At 45.6% G+C, this 14124-nt stretch overlaps 1 long non-coding RNA gene across 1 annotated transcript in view; it reads left to right on the top strand.

Annotated features, from left to right (window-relative positions):
* The first annotated feature begins 14072 nt into the window (after positions 1 to 14072).
* LOC138362946 (uncharacterized) overlaps positions 14073 to 14124 on the top strand; it is a 2720-nt gene continuing 2668 nt past the window's right edge. Inside the window, exon 1 of the long non-coding RNA XR_011227927.1 lies at positions 14073 to 14124. This exon is cut by the window's right edge and continues 19 nt beyond it. This is a non-coding gene — a long non-coding RNA (uncharacterized lncRNA).

Below are 14124 nucleotides of genomic sequence, written 5' to 3'. Positions count from 1 at the left end.
AGAGAGTTAAGAGTGTGAGGTGTGTGAGTGTAGCAGGCCAGGGAGGCAGGATGTGTGGTCACAGGCGAGGCCTAGGCCTCGTGATCTCTAATGTTGGTTTTTATATATATGTTGGATTTTTTGTCCTGTTTCAAATTATAATTATTTAGCAGGAATGTAATAAGATATTGCACAGTATTAATGTGACAATAATATATGCATTATTTCCTTGATAATCAAACTTGTTGTTCAAAGATAATATACAATCTTTGAAGGAAACATTTTGAGAGCGCGAGCTGGCAACACTAGGCTGGTGGTGGTGAGAGAGACATATGGTTAGTTGTTCTCAGACCTTCAGTGGTGAAAGGTGTGTCCCAGCTGGCCGCCACCAGCCGCCACCCGCCGCCCACCACCAGCCGCCACCCGCCACCAGCCGCCACCCACCACCAGCCGCCACCACCCACCACCAGCCGCCACCCGCCACCACCCACCACCAGCCACCACCCGCCACCACCAGCCGCCACCCGCCACCCGCCGCCACCCGCCACCACCCGCCACCCGCCGCCACCCACCGCCACCCGCCGCCACCCACCGCCACCCACCGCCACCCACCACCCGCCGCCACCCGCCACCCACCACCAGCCGCCACACACCACCAGCCGCCACCCGCCACCACCCACCACCAGCCGCCACCACCCACCACCAGCCGCCACCCGCCACCACCCACCACCACCCGCCACCACCCACCACCAGCCGCCACCCGCCACCACCCACCACCCACCACCAGCCGCCGCCACCCTCCACCTCCACTCACCACCCGCCGCCACCACCCACCACCCGCCGCCACCCGCCACCCACCACCAGCCGCCACCCGCCACCACCCACCACCAGCCGCCACCCACCACCCGCCACCACCCACCACCAGCCGCCACCCACCACCAGCCGCCACCCGCCACCAGCCGCCACCCGCCACCACCCACCACCAGCCACCCGCCGCCACCCGCCGCCACCCACCGCCACCCACCACCAGCCGCCACCCGCCGCCACCCGCCACCCACCACCAGCCGCCACCCACCACCAGCCGCCACCCGCCACCACCCACCACCAGCCGCCACCACCCACCACCCACCACCAGCCGCCACCCGCCACCACCCACCACCAGCCGCCACCCGCCACCACCCACCACCAGCCGCCGCCACCCTCCACCGCCACTCACCACCCGCCGCCACCACTCACCACCCGCCGCCACCCGCCACCAGCCGCCACCCGCCACCACCCACCACCAGCCGCCACCCGCCACCACCCACCACCAGCCGCCACCCGCCACCACCCGCCACCAGCCACCAGCCACCGCCACCCACCACCACCACTCACCACCCGCCGCTACCACCCACCACCAGCCGCCACCAGCCACCAACAGCCGCCACCTGCCACCACCCACCACCAGCCGCCACCCGCCGCCACCCGCCACCCACCACCCGCCGCCACCCGCCACCCACCACCAGCCGCCACCCACCACCAGCCGCCACCCGCCACCACCTACCACCAGCCGCCACCTGCCACCACCCACCACCAGCCGCCACCCACCACCAGCCGCCACCAGCCGCCACCCGCCACCAAACACCGCCACCCACCACCGCCACTAACCACCCGCCGCCACCTCCCACCACCAGCCGCCACCAGCCACCGCCACCCACCACCGCCACCCACCACCGCCACCCGCCGCCACCACACACCACCACCACCCACCACCACCAGCCGCCGCCGCCGCCGCCACCACCGCCGCCACCACCCATCACCGCCGCCGCCACCACCACCCACCACCACCGCCGCCGCCACCACCCATCACCGCCGCCGCCGCCACCACCCACCACAGCCGCCGCCGACACCACCGCCACCACCGCCACCACCCACCACAGCCGCCACCACCACCCACCACCACCACCCACCACCGCCGCCACCACCAGCCGCCACAAGCCGCCACCGCCCGCCACCAGCCGCCATCACCACCACCACCACCACCAGCTGCCACCACCACCAGCCGCCACCACCACCACCACCAGCCGCCATCACCGCCACCAGCTGCCACCACCACCAGCCGCAATCACCGCCACCAGCTGCCACCACCACCAGCCGCCACCACCAGCCGCCACCACCGCCACCACCACCTGCCACCAGCCGCCACCACTGCCCGCTATCAGCCGTCACCGCCCGTTGCCACAGTCGCCACCGCAAGCCGCCACCGCCAGCCGCCACCAGCCCCCCCCACCGCCGATCGTCACCACCCACCACAGCCGCCGCCGCCCGCCACCGCCCGCCACCGCCCGCCACCACCCACCACAGCCGCCACCACCCACCACCCGCCGCCACCACCCACCACCACCAGCCGCCGCCGCCACCCACCACCCGCCGCCACCACCACCAGCCGCCGCCACCACCACCACCCACCACCACCGCCGCCACCACCCACCACCACCAGCCGCCGCCGCCACCACCACCCACCACCACCGCCGCCACCACCACCCACCACCACCAGCCGCCGCCGCCACCACCACCCACCACCACCGCCGCCACCACCCTCCACCACCAGCTGCCGCCGCCACCACCACCCACCACCGCCAGCCGCCACCACTCATCACAGACGCCGCCACCCGCCACCGCCCGCTACCACCGCCAGACACAGCCGCCAGTGTCCGCCACCGCCGCCACTGTCCGCCACCGCCGCCACTGTCCGCCACCGCCGCCACTGTCCGCCACCGCCGTCACTGTCCGCCACCGCCGCCACTGTCCGCCACCGCCACCACTGTCCGCCCGCCGCCGCCACTATCCGCCACAGCCGCCACTGTCCGCCCGCCGCCACTGTCCGCCCGCCGCCACTATCCGCCACCGCCGCCACTGTCCGCCCGCCGCCACTGTCCGCCCGCTGCCGCCACTGTCCGCCCGCCGCCACTGTCCGCCCGCCGCCACTATCCGCCACCGCCGCCACTGTCCGCCACTCTCCGCCGTCCAGCCTCCCCTCTCTCCGTTAGTAAATAATTATAATTGTTAGTAAATAATAAAAGAAATATAAATTATTAGATTTTTTTTACCCTTAAATTGGTTTTAATATTTAAATTGAAAATAATAATATAATATAAAATATAATAAAAATAATATAATATAAAATATAATTTAATTTCAAGAAACTTAACTTTAAACACAAAGATGTGAAAATGGTTCAGATTATTGGCTCAAACCTTTCATAAGAGATTCATATTGGTGTATGAATGGATTATGAATGACTCATGTTAGGAGTGTAAAGTTGCCACAACATCTCAAATTAGTGTTAGATACATATGTCTTGGTTATAAGTTTTGGAAACCTATTTAAGTCCACACACAATATCGTATCTGATACGATAAAACAAACGTTTCCAATACTTTCCAGATATGTTGTGGCAACCTAAAATTGTTTGCTGGGTTGGACTTCACCGGTCACGAAGGGACAATCCAGGTGGACTCTGGCTAGTGGATAAGGAGTGGTAGCAGTGAGGTCAGTGATGAAGACGGTTTCCCCTGTGTAGGCGATATTGGGCACAGCTGATTTCAAAAGGATTGATTGACGAGCCGCTGTGTCCCTCAAGATCTTCAGTTTGAAACGTCCCTCCGGATCTGAACCGTTGGTAGAGTCAGTTCCAGGATACAGGTGTTTACTGAAGAGAGAAAGATCATTAACATGAACACCAACATTCATCACAGGCTTACCGGACTTAGGAGGAGTCTGTTTGGGTTTAGTGGATTCAGTACCCAGCAAACACAAATCATCTACACAACGTTCGCCTATCTCTTCCCATAGGTGTGGGAATGATTTGCATTGAGAATGGTGCAGGAAAGCCTTTGAGAAACTTTTACTCAAAAAATCCAAACACAAAGGTTTAATTATAAATTGTTTTTCTACAATTATTTTCTTCCAAATGTAAAACAAATAGTTTTTACATGTTTAAATATAAAATTTATGGTGTTTTTTTGTAAAATTCATTAATAAATTGTGAATGATATATATTGGCTGAGTGAAACCTTTAAAATCCATTTAGTTATAATTTGAACAGAAAAAAGTATTTTTCCAAATTTTCTAAAAATTGCTCTTTTTAACACAATTTGACTCCTTATACATTCCACTAAACACTATATCATGTTTAAATATATAATTTATGTATTATTCTCTAAAATAATATATATAAATTATATAAGTTGCTGGAAAGTGGTGTTAAAGATTCTGAAAACATTTTGTTGTGTTAATATGTTCTTATTAACTATGTCTCAAGTTCACAGTTTATCAAACAAGAATATTAACATTCGTCAACTCTTAAAATCTTATATGTTATCTTGCTGGTGCAAAAAAGGGTGAATCTTTAGGAACAGCTAAAGTATCTATATATCACAAATGGTGTTTTCCCTAACTCAAACAATGTAGGGTTTATTATTCTACACATATTTCTAATGACTCTTAGATGTTTACATTCTCTGAAGTATAATTGTGAAGGCTGTGTCCATCACTCTCAACACAGATTCTTAAACTCGTCTCTGCAGGTTCAACTATATAATTAGTTTCCATTTTGAATCTCCATGGACATTTGTATCCAAAATGAAACCAATGTGGTTTCCTTCAGCGCCTTCAGCCAGCACATTTGCTCATTCATTTCCACAGATTCCAACAAGGTAGGGGATTTACAGAAATTTGTATATTCATATTGTTATATATTAAAAATATGAATGCAGTTCAATATGATAAGACAAATACATGAGTTTATGATAAATTCGTTTTCTGTGATATACCATTGATATGCTCTTTTTTTCTTTAAACGGCAGACTAAACTAAAGTGCTCACATCAACAGATTTGATGTATAAATGGTCAACGCTCAACAGAGTTAGTATAAATGTATTAGTATAAATCTTACTTGTCTCATTGTTAATTCACATTCAATGTCAACTTGTGGTTGCATTGTACAAGGCCAACACAGATGATCGAAGGAAACTAACTCTGCTCTAGTTCCATGAAGTTGCTATTTGGTCTTTACTCAATGCATTGTACATGCATTGTACAAGGCCAACACAGATGATCGAAGGAAACTAACTCTGCTCTAGTTCCATGAAGTTGCTATTTGGTCTTTATTGAAATTTGACAAGGCAGAGTGGCCTGCAACAACTACACCATCTCCACATCTAGTTCATGCTCCAGACATAAATCATGACACTGGTCCTGTGTATCCTGCTGCTGACCCGTCAACACCTGGCCCGTCGGGTGTGAGGCGCCCTCTCTTCACGTCTACACCTAGTGCTGAAGCTGAATCTGATGAAGATAATTCATATTCCACATTAGTGTTTGAAAACAATAGTGAGAGCGACGATTCAGACAGTAGTTTATTGCCAACCCAGAGACAACAGCGACGTGTTGTTATAGCAGAGACTCGCCTGAACTATAAATTGAAACATGAGCTGGTAAAAATCCCCAAACGTCGCAGGTGTGAAGTGTGTTCAAAGTCGGGTATCAGGAAGGAAACTGGTATAGCGTGCAAGACATGCGATGTTCCACTTTGCGTCATACCTTGTTACACCACTTATCACAGGAAAAGGGTGTATTGGGTGGACAAGAAATAACCACCTACATCAGCTTCACTCCACCTAGGAACATCTGTTGAGCAACTTCAGGAATCAGTACCTGAAGGAGGTGGAGTGGAGATAAAATGCTCAACTTATTTTACTACAATCGTCTTTGCTTTGGTAAGTACACATAATTGTCTTAGATTGTTTCAGTATTGTAGTCTATTTTCTTAGGAATATTTTGATACCTAAATGAGAACTGTAGCACGAAAACTAAAGTAAGTATACATGAAACAAGAGAAACTTTTTTTGTGGGTGTTGCGGGTGTGAGTTGGAGTGTCAAGAGCGGGTTCCGGTTGTGTGTTTTCCGTCATCTCTACAGCTGTGAATTCCAAGGAATTGTATTTGATATGCATATGTCTGTGTTGGGAATTTTATTCCGAACACTATACAAAAAAAAACGGTGTGAAACAAGTATAAACTTGAAAAACATGAGCAAAGTAAAAACTTTTGACGCTCACGGGTACAAACACGCGTAAGATTTTATTCGCCGCAAATTTATTTGACGCTGTGTTGGCCAACTCTACCCATGTTCTTATAGAACTTTCTATTGCGAACACATTGCTATAAAAATGAAATACGTAGCTCCAGAAATAATGTCAGGACAGTGAAATCAGTATAAACATTCAAAGCCCTGCATCACACCAGTGTCGTCCCTGCTGAAATCACGGCTAATGCTTCGCCCAGTTCCCACACTCGTGCGGGTCACCCGATACCATAATTAGACATTGATAGGCATATGTCTGGGTGGGGAATTTTATTGTGAGTTCAGTGATATCAAAATGAGCGCTGTAGGATGACTGTGAGGCTGGCAACAAAGGAAAGAGTATGAACATTTACTTCCTGTTTGGGTGTCACGGCGAGTCATCTTCGTGTTTATTTACTTCGTGGTGGGATACCAAATGCTTCGGTGACATTTTATGCATATGATCTTGTAGAGAATTTTATTGCCAACGCATTGATACCAAAATGAAAAACGTAGCTCGAGAATTGAGGTTAGCAGTGTGAAAAGATTATAAACTTTTTTGTGTTTACGCTTGAGCACAACCCGCTTGTTTTTCCAGCTAGTGCCGCGCGCACTAAAGTGTGCATTATACACACCATAATGCACCAGTACACACAATAAGGTACCAGTACACACTATAAGGCACCAGTACACGCCATAAGGCACCAGAACACACACCATAAGGCACCAGAACACACCATAAGGCACCAGTACACACCATAAGGCACCAGTACACACCATAAGGCACCAGTACACACCATAAGGCACCAGTACACACCATACGGCACCAGTACACACCATAAGGCACCAGTACACACCATAAGGAACCAGTACACACTATAAGGCACCAGTATATACCATAAGGCACCAGTACACACCATAAGGCACCATTACACACCATAAGGCACCAGGACACACCATAAGGCACCAGTACACACCATAAAGCACCAGTACACACTATAAGGCACCAGTACACACCATAAGGCACCAGTACACACCATAAGACACCAGTACACACCATAAGGCACCAGTACGCACCATACGGCACCAGAACACACCATAAGGCACCAGTACACACCATAAAGCACCAGTACACACAATAAAGCCCCAGTACACACCATAAGGAACCAGTACACACCATAAGGCACCAGTATACACAATAAGGTACAAGTACACACCATAAGGCACCAGTACACACCATAATGCACCAGTACACACTATAAGGCACCAGTACACGCCATAATGCACCAGTACACACCATAAGGCACCAGTACACATCATAATGCACCAGTACACATCATATGGCACCAGTACACACCATAAGGCACCAGAACACACACCATAAGGCACCAGTACACACCATAATGCACCAGTACACACCATAATGCACCAGTACACACCATAATGCACCAGTACACACCATAAGGCACCAGTACACAATAAGGCACCAGTACACACAATAATGCACCAGTACACACCATAAGGCACCAGTACACTCCATACGGCACCAGTACGCACCATAAGGCATTAGAACACACCATAAGGCACCAGTACACACCATAAAGCACCAGTATACACCATAAGGCCCCAGTACACACCATAAGGTACGAGTACACACTATAAGGCACCAGTACACACCTACAGGTATTTGTTTCTGGTGTGGTGCTCATGGGATCTGTTACAACCTTCTAGGAAGCTTTTAGGGTCAGGATTGACATTACAGTGCAGCGTTTCATATATATAAAATACACATGAGAGTATGTGCAGGGACTTAATATCTAACATATTCAGAGATTTGAGTAAGGGGTCCATATATACTGCCCGGTTGCCTGAAATGCTATATGCCTACTATATTGGCTTTAGGTATTGTATGCACTAGCTCGATCTATAAATCCAACATTATGTTTGTAAATCAACTATGTATGTACTTTCCTGAATAAAATTGACTTTACTCTACACTTATATGCTCTGTGGATTTGTTATCCCCTATCGTTTGGGAGAAAAAAAATGACTAATACGTTCGGCGAATGACTTTGACTTCAACTTCACTTTGACTTCGTTCATGTCATGTACCCTAAAAATAGTAAAATAAAGAATAAGAATAATTAAATAATTGTTGTAGTAAATTGTCACACGTTCATCATACGCAAACGAACACACAGTGTGGAGCGTCAGTAGACCAAGGTCCGCGCCATTTTAAAACACGGCTTCGAATGTAAGTAATGTTTTTCTCGTACTAACACTGTGTTATGCAATAGATTAGGTCTTGAATTCACAAATTTAGTTGTTACATCTGACAGAGTATGTTAGACGGTGTAATGCTGGTCCATGTTGACGTATTTGTGGGCTTGATTGGTTTACATGTGATGGCACACAATATCGGCACCCCACAACATGCTGTTGAAGTTGGAATGCATGGCATAGGCTCCTCACACAATGTTCTTTATGTGGTCCTCAGGTGATAGTTTTCTATTTAGAACCACCCCTAGATCTCTTTCTTTATCAGAATTCCTTAAAGATTTCTCACATGGTTTTCCTAATGATAGATTGTGGGCTGTAAGGGACAGGTTTGATGTATGGATTAGTTGATAGAAGTTCCAGTCCACCTGTAGACAGGGATCTCACATCAGCTTGTATATTATACAAGGATAAGATTTGATAAATTCAGTTATTTGACTGAACACTGGCTCTAACCTAGCCTAGCCTATAGTCTAACCTAGCTCCATAACAAACAGCCATTAGCCGGCTCTGTTTAAATCAGAGATTTAAACATACATAGTCTAACCTAGCTCCATAACTAACAGCCATTCATGCACAGCCATCAGCTGGGCCATAGACCGGCTATTTTGCTTTTTTCCCAAGCCGGTCTATGTTTTTTTCGATGCCTCAGTGGCCCATGCACAGGTCCGTTCAAGGGGATTAAATAGCCGTTCTATGGCCCCAGGGTTTGTATTTTATCAAACTCTTATTAGAATAATAGATCTCGTAATAATTTTGCAAAAATAGTGGCATTTACTATTTTAAAAAGCTCGGGTGCAGGGGGGGGGGTTATGTAAAAGCCTGGTTTGTGCCTCGGAGAGGCTATGGGATCCAGTAAGATCGTCCTTCCTTTCCTCCCTAGAATCTGGATGTAGCAGGTGCTCAATTGTCAAAAGTGAAAAATTGGTTTTGTCTTCCGAATGCACCATTTCTGTAAATTTTCTAATAATCTTTTAAAAATAGTAAATGCCACTATTTTTGCAAAATTATTACGAGATCTATTATTCTAATAAGAGTTTGATAAAATACAAACCCTGGGGCCATAGAACGGCTATTTAATCCCCTTGAACGGACCTGTGCATGGACCACTGGGCCCCCCCTGCACCCGAGCTTTTTAAAATAGTAAATGCCACTATTTTTGCAAAATTATTACGAGATCTATTATTCTAATAAGAGTTTGATAAAATACAAACCCTGGGGCCATAGAACGGCTATTTAATCCCCTTGAACGGACCTGTGCATGGGCCACTGAGGCATCGAAAAAAAACATAGACCGGCTTGGGAAAAAAGCAAAATAGCCGTTCTATGGCCCCAGGGTTTTCTCAAATTTTCTTTCATAGCCGGTCTATGGCCCCTGGGTTTTACGAACTTTTTTTCCCAAGCCGGTCTATGGCCCCTGGGTTTTACGAACTTTTTTTCCCAAGCCGGTCTATGGCGTGTATGTTAAATAAACCAAATTTTTCACTTTTGACAATTGAGCACCTGCTACATCCAGATTCTAGGGAGGAAAGGAATATAATATAATATCTAATATATCTATCTGTGTGAAATAGATTAAATCCATTTATTTGATATTCAGCTAATAGTTCTGTATTTTCTACATTCATCCATGTTTTGGTAAGTGCAATAATATGTATTGTTTCATTGCAGATTAGAGATTCAAGATAGTTCTAGATTTCCGAAGTACTGAAACGCACGCCATACAGGCTTGGTGGATCTAGGTGCAAGGTAAAATTATTTACATTTACTTGTTTTGTATTTATATGCATATATGCATTTATATGCATTATTCTATAGAATAATAGATCTCGTAATAATTTTGCAAAAGTAGTGGCATTTACTATTTTAAAAAGCTCGGGTGCAGGGGGGGGGGGTTATGTAAAAGCCTGGTTTGTGCCTCGGAGAGGCTATGGGATCCAGTAAGATCGTCCTTCCTTTCCTCCCTAGAATCTGGATGTAGCAGGTGCTCAATTGTCAAAAGTGAAAAATTGGTTTTGTCTTCCGAATGCACCATTTCTGTAAATTTTCTAATAATCTTTTAAAAATAGTAAATGCCACTATTTTTGCAAAATTATTACGAGATCTATTATTCTAATAAGAGTTTGATAAAATACAAACCCTGGGGCCATAGAACGGCTATTTAATCCCCTTGAACGGACCTGTGCATGGACCACTGGGCCCCCCCTGCACCCGAGCTTTTTAAAATAGTAAATGCCACTATTTTTGCAAAATTATTACGAGATCTATTATTCTAATAAGAGTTTGATAAAATACAAACCCTGGGGCCATAGAACGGCTATTTAATCCCCTTGAACGGACCTGTGCATGGGCCACTGAGGCATCGAAAAAAAACATAGACCGGCTTGGGAAAAAAGCAAAATAGCCGTTCTATGGCCCCAGGGTTTTCTCAAATTTTCTTTCATAGCCGGTCTATGGCCCCTGGGTTTTACGAACTTTTTTTCCCAAGCCGGTCTATGGCCCCTGGGTTTTACGAACTTTTTTTCCCAAGCCGGTCTATGGCGTGTATGTTAAATAAACCAAATTTTTCACTTTTGACAATTGAGCACCTGCTACATCCAGATTCTAGGGAGGAAAGGAATATAATATAATATCTAATATATCTATCTGTGTGAAATAGATTAAATCCATTTATTTGATATTCAGCTAATAGTTCTGTATTTTCTACATTCATCCATGTTTTGGTAAGTGCAATAATATGTATTGTTTCATTGCAGATTAGAGATTCAAGATAGTTCTAGATTTCCGAAGTACTGAAACGCACGCCATACAGGCTTGGTGGATCTAGGTGCAAGGTAAAATTATTTACATTTACTTGTTTTGTATTTATATGCATATATGCATTTATATGCATTATTCTATAGAATAATAGATCTCGTAATAATTTTGCAAAAGTAGTGGCATTTACTATTTTAAAAAGCTCGGGTGCAGGGGGGGGGGGGTTATGTAAAAGCCTGGTTTGTGCCTCGGAGAGGCTATGGGATCCAGTAAGATCGTCCTTCCTTTCCTCCCTAGAATCTGGATGTAGCAGGTGCTCAATTGTCAAAAGTGAAAAATTGGTTTTGTCTTCCGAATGCACCATTTCTGTAAATTTTCTAATAATCTTTTAAAAATAGTAAATGCCACTATTTTTGCAAAATTATTACGAGATCTATTATTCTAATAAGAGTTTGATAAAATACAAACCCTGGGGCCATAGAACGGCTATTTAATCCCCTTGAACGGACCTGTGCATGGACCACTGGGCACCCCCTGCACCCGAGCTTTTTAAAATAGTAAATGCCACTATTTTTGCAAAATTATTACGAGATCTATTATTCTAATAAGAGTTTGATAAAATACAAACCCTGGGGCCATAGAACGGCTATTTAATCCCCTTGAACGGACCTGTGCATGGGCCACTGAGGCATCGAAAAAAAACATAGACCGGCTTGGGAAAAAAGCAAAATATCCGTTCTATGGCCCCAGGGTTTTCTCAAATTTTCTTTCATAGCCGGTCTATGGCCCCTGGGTTTTACGAACTTTTTTTCCCAAGCCGGTCTATGGCCCCTGGGTTTTACGAACTTTTTTTCCCAAGCCGGTCTATGGCGTGTATGTTAAATAAACCAAATTTTTCACTTTTGACAATTGAGCACCTGCTACATCCAGATTCTAGGGAGGAAAGGAATATAATATAATATCTAATATATCTATCTGTGTGAAATAGATTAAATCCATTTATTTGATATTCAGCTAATAGTTCTGTATTTTCTACATTCATCCATGTTTTGGTAAGTGCAATAATATGTATTGTTTCATTGCAGATTAGAGATTCAAGATAGTTCTAGATTTCCGAAGTACTGAAACGCGCGCCATACAGGCTTGGTGGATCTAGGTGCAAGGTAAAATTATTTACATTTACTTGTTTTGTATTTATATGCATATATGCATTTATATGCATTATTCTATAGAATAATAGATCTCGTAATAATTTTGCAAAAGTAGTGGCATTTACTATTTTAAAAAGCTCGGGTGCAGGGGGGGGGGTTATGTAAAAGCCTGGTTTGTGCCTCGGAGAGGCTATGGGATCCAGTAAGTTCAGTAGAACTTCGGTTTCAACCCTTTTACCCTGTTGTAGCTCAGTCGATTAAGGCAGTGTCTGGGATGCTCCCGGACGCAGGTTCGAATCCTCGTCACGGCCCTTGTGGATTTGTTCAATTGATGCATCACGTTATTGTGATCTGTGTGTGTAATTCTTCACTTGCTACAGCAACAGGAATGTGTGTGTATGTATTTGTGTTGTTGAATATGACCGAAAGTGTAAGATTAATGATTCTAACACAAATCGTCTGAATATTTGTTTTTCTTCACTGTCGAGAGTAGTTAAAAAAATTTACTCGAGTTTATTTTCACACTTTATTTATGGTCCTTAAGTCCCTCTCCTTAATGCTGCTGCTGTTTCTCGCATCTTTGCATCGCTTGTATGTTTGGGGGTTTGGCCTCTTGCTATATATTGATTCCATTTGTGTGTGTTTGGGTCTCAGGCCCTCTCGCAATTTCTGTTGAACAAACCCCTTTTCCTAGTTCTGCATCTCTCCTTTGGTACAAATTTTGTTGTGCTTTTATCATATATTTCACAAAACTTGACATACATTTCATTTACTTCATGTGCTATCAGCAAGTGTTTGTCAAATTCTTTAAGGAAAGTTTATCATCCTGATTGCAGATCTCTAGCGCTATTATGTCAACTTCTTGTGGATTCGCAATCATTATTTAATTTACCTTTAGGTGTTCTTTCACCAGCACAGCAACACTGTACCTCTCCCAACCAGTTTAAGATAAAAACTAAGTACTAACTAATTAACTCAATGTAACCTACCTTACCCCCAAAATGTCAACCCATGTCTTCTATTTTAAACAATGCTGTTTTGTTGACCAAATTGTATTTTTGTTTTTTTCTGCAATGTTTCCCCCCCCCCCCCCCCACCACTCTACCACCACATTGAGTTTAGTAGCTCTGTGCACGTCAGGTGCTGTTTAATATACAGACCTACTCCTCCATTTGACCTAGTTTCTCTATCACATCTATATCACTTTGTGCTTTAGCCCTGGTGGAGCTTGGTCCACCAGGCTGTTGTTTGGAATGGCCCGCAGATCCACATACAGTCTGCATATGATATACAGTCTGTTGATCAATTAAACTACAGTAGTTAGTTTTTATCATCCGAATGCACCAATATGTGTTCATTCTTCCCAGATGAAGGAACTAGGTAATATTCATCATCTGAATGCACCATCTGAAGCTTTAACACACTCATGATACACGAGAGGTTTAAAAAACTTTTAAAACTTTTAAAACTTTTTGACCTATGTATTTAAAAGCAATTCTAAAGTTAAAAAGTGTAGCATAGGCCCCTCGCAGAATGTTCTTAATATGATCCTCAGGTTATAGTTTTCTATCTAAAACCACCCCTAGATCTCTTTCTTGATCAGAATTCTTTATAGATCTCTGTGGCTCGATCATAGAAACTGAGTAAATTCGTTACACTGGACCTTCCAGATCGAATACCATGCTGACAGTCTGATATATCATTCAGTACGTCTGCATCTGAAATTGAGCAATACCGGATTTATTATTTGGTTTTATAAATTTTATACTTATAATCTTAACTTATTTCAGAGACCACGAGTAATCTGGGCTTCGAACTCAACAGAAAAGCCTTCCGTAGACCTGCTTCTTTGCT

This window comes from Procambarus clarkii, chromosome 9 (genome assembly GCF_040958095.1).
Source record: "Procambarus clarkii isolate CNS0578487 chromosome 9, FALCON_Pclarkii_2.0, whole genome shotgun sequence".
NCBI lineage: Eukaryota > Metazoa > Arthropoda > Malacostraca > Decapoda > Cambaridae > Procambarus > Procambarus clarkii.
Note: the sequence above shows the minus strand (reverse complement) of the source record. Positions and strands in the feature narration are given on the sequence as shown.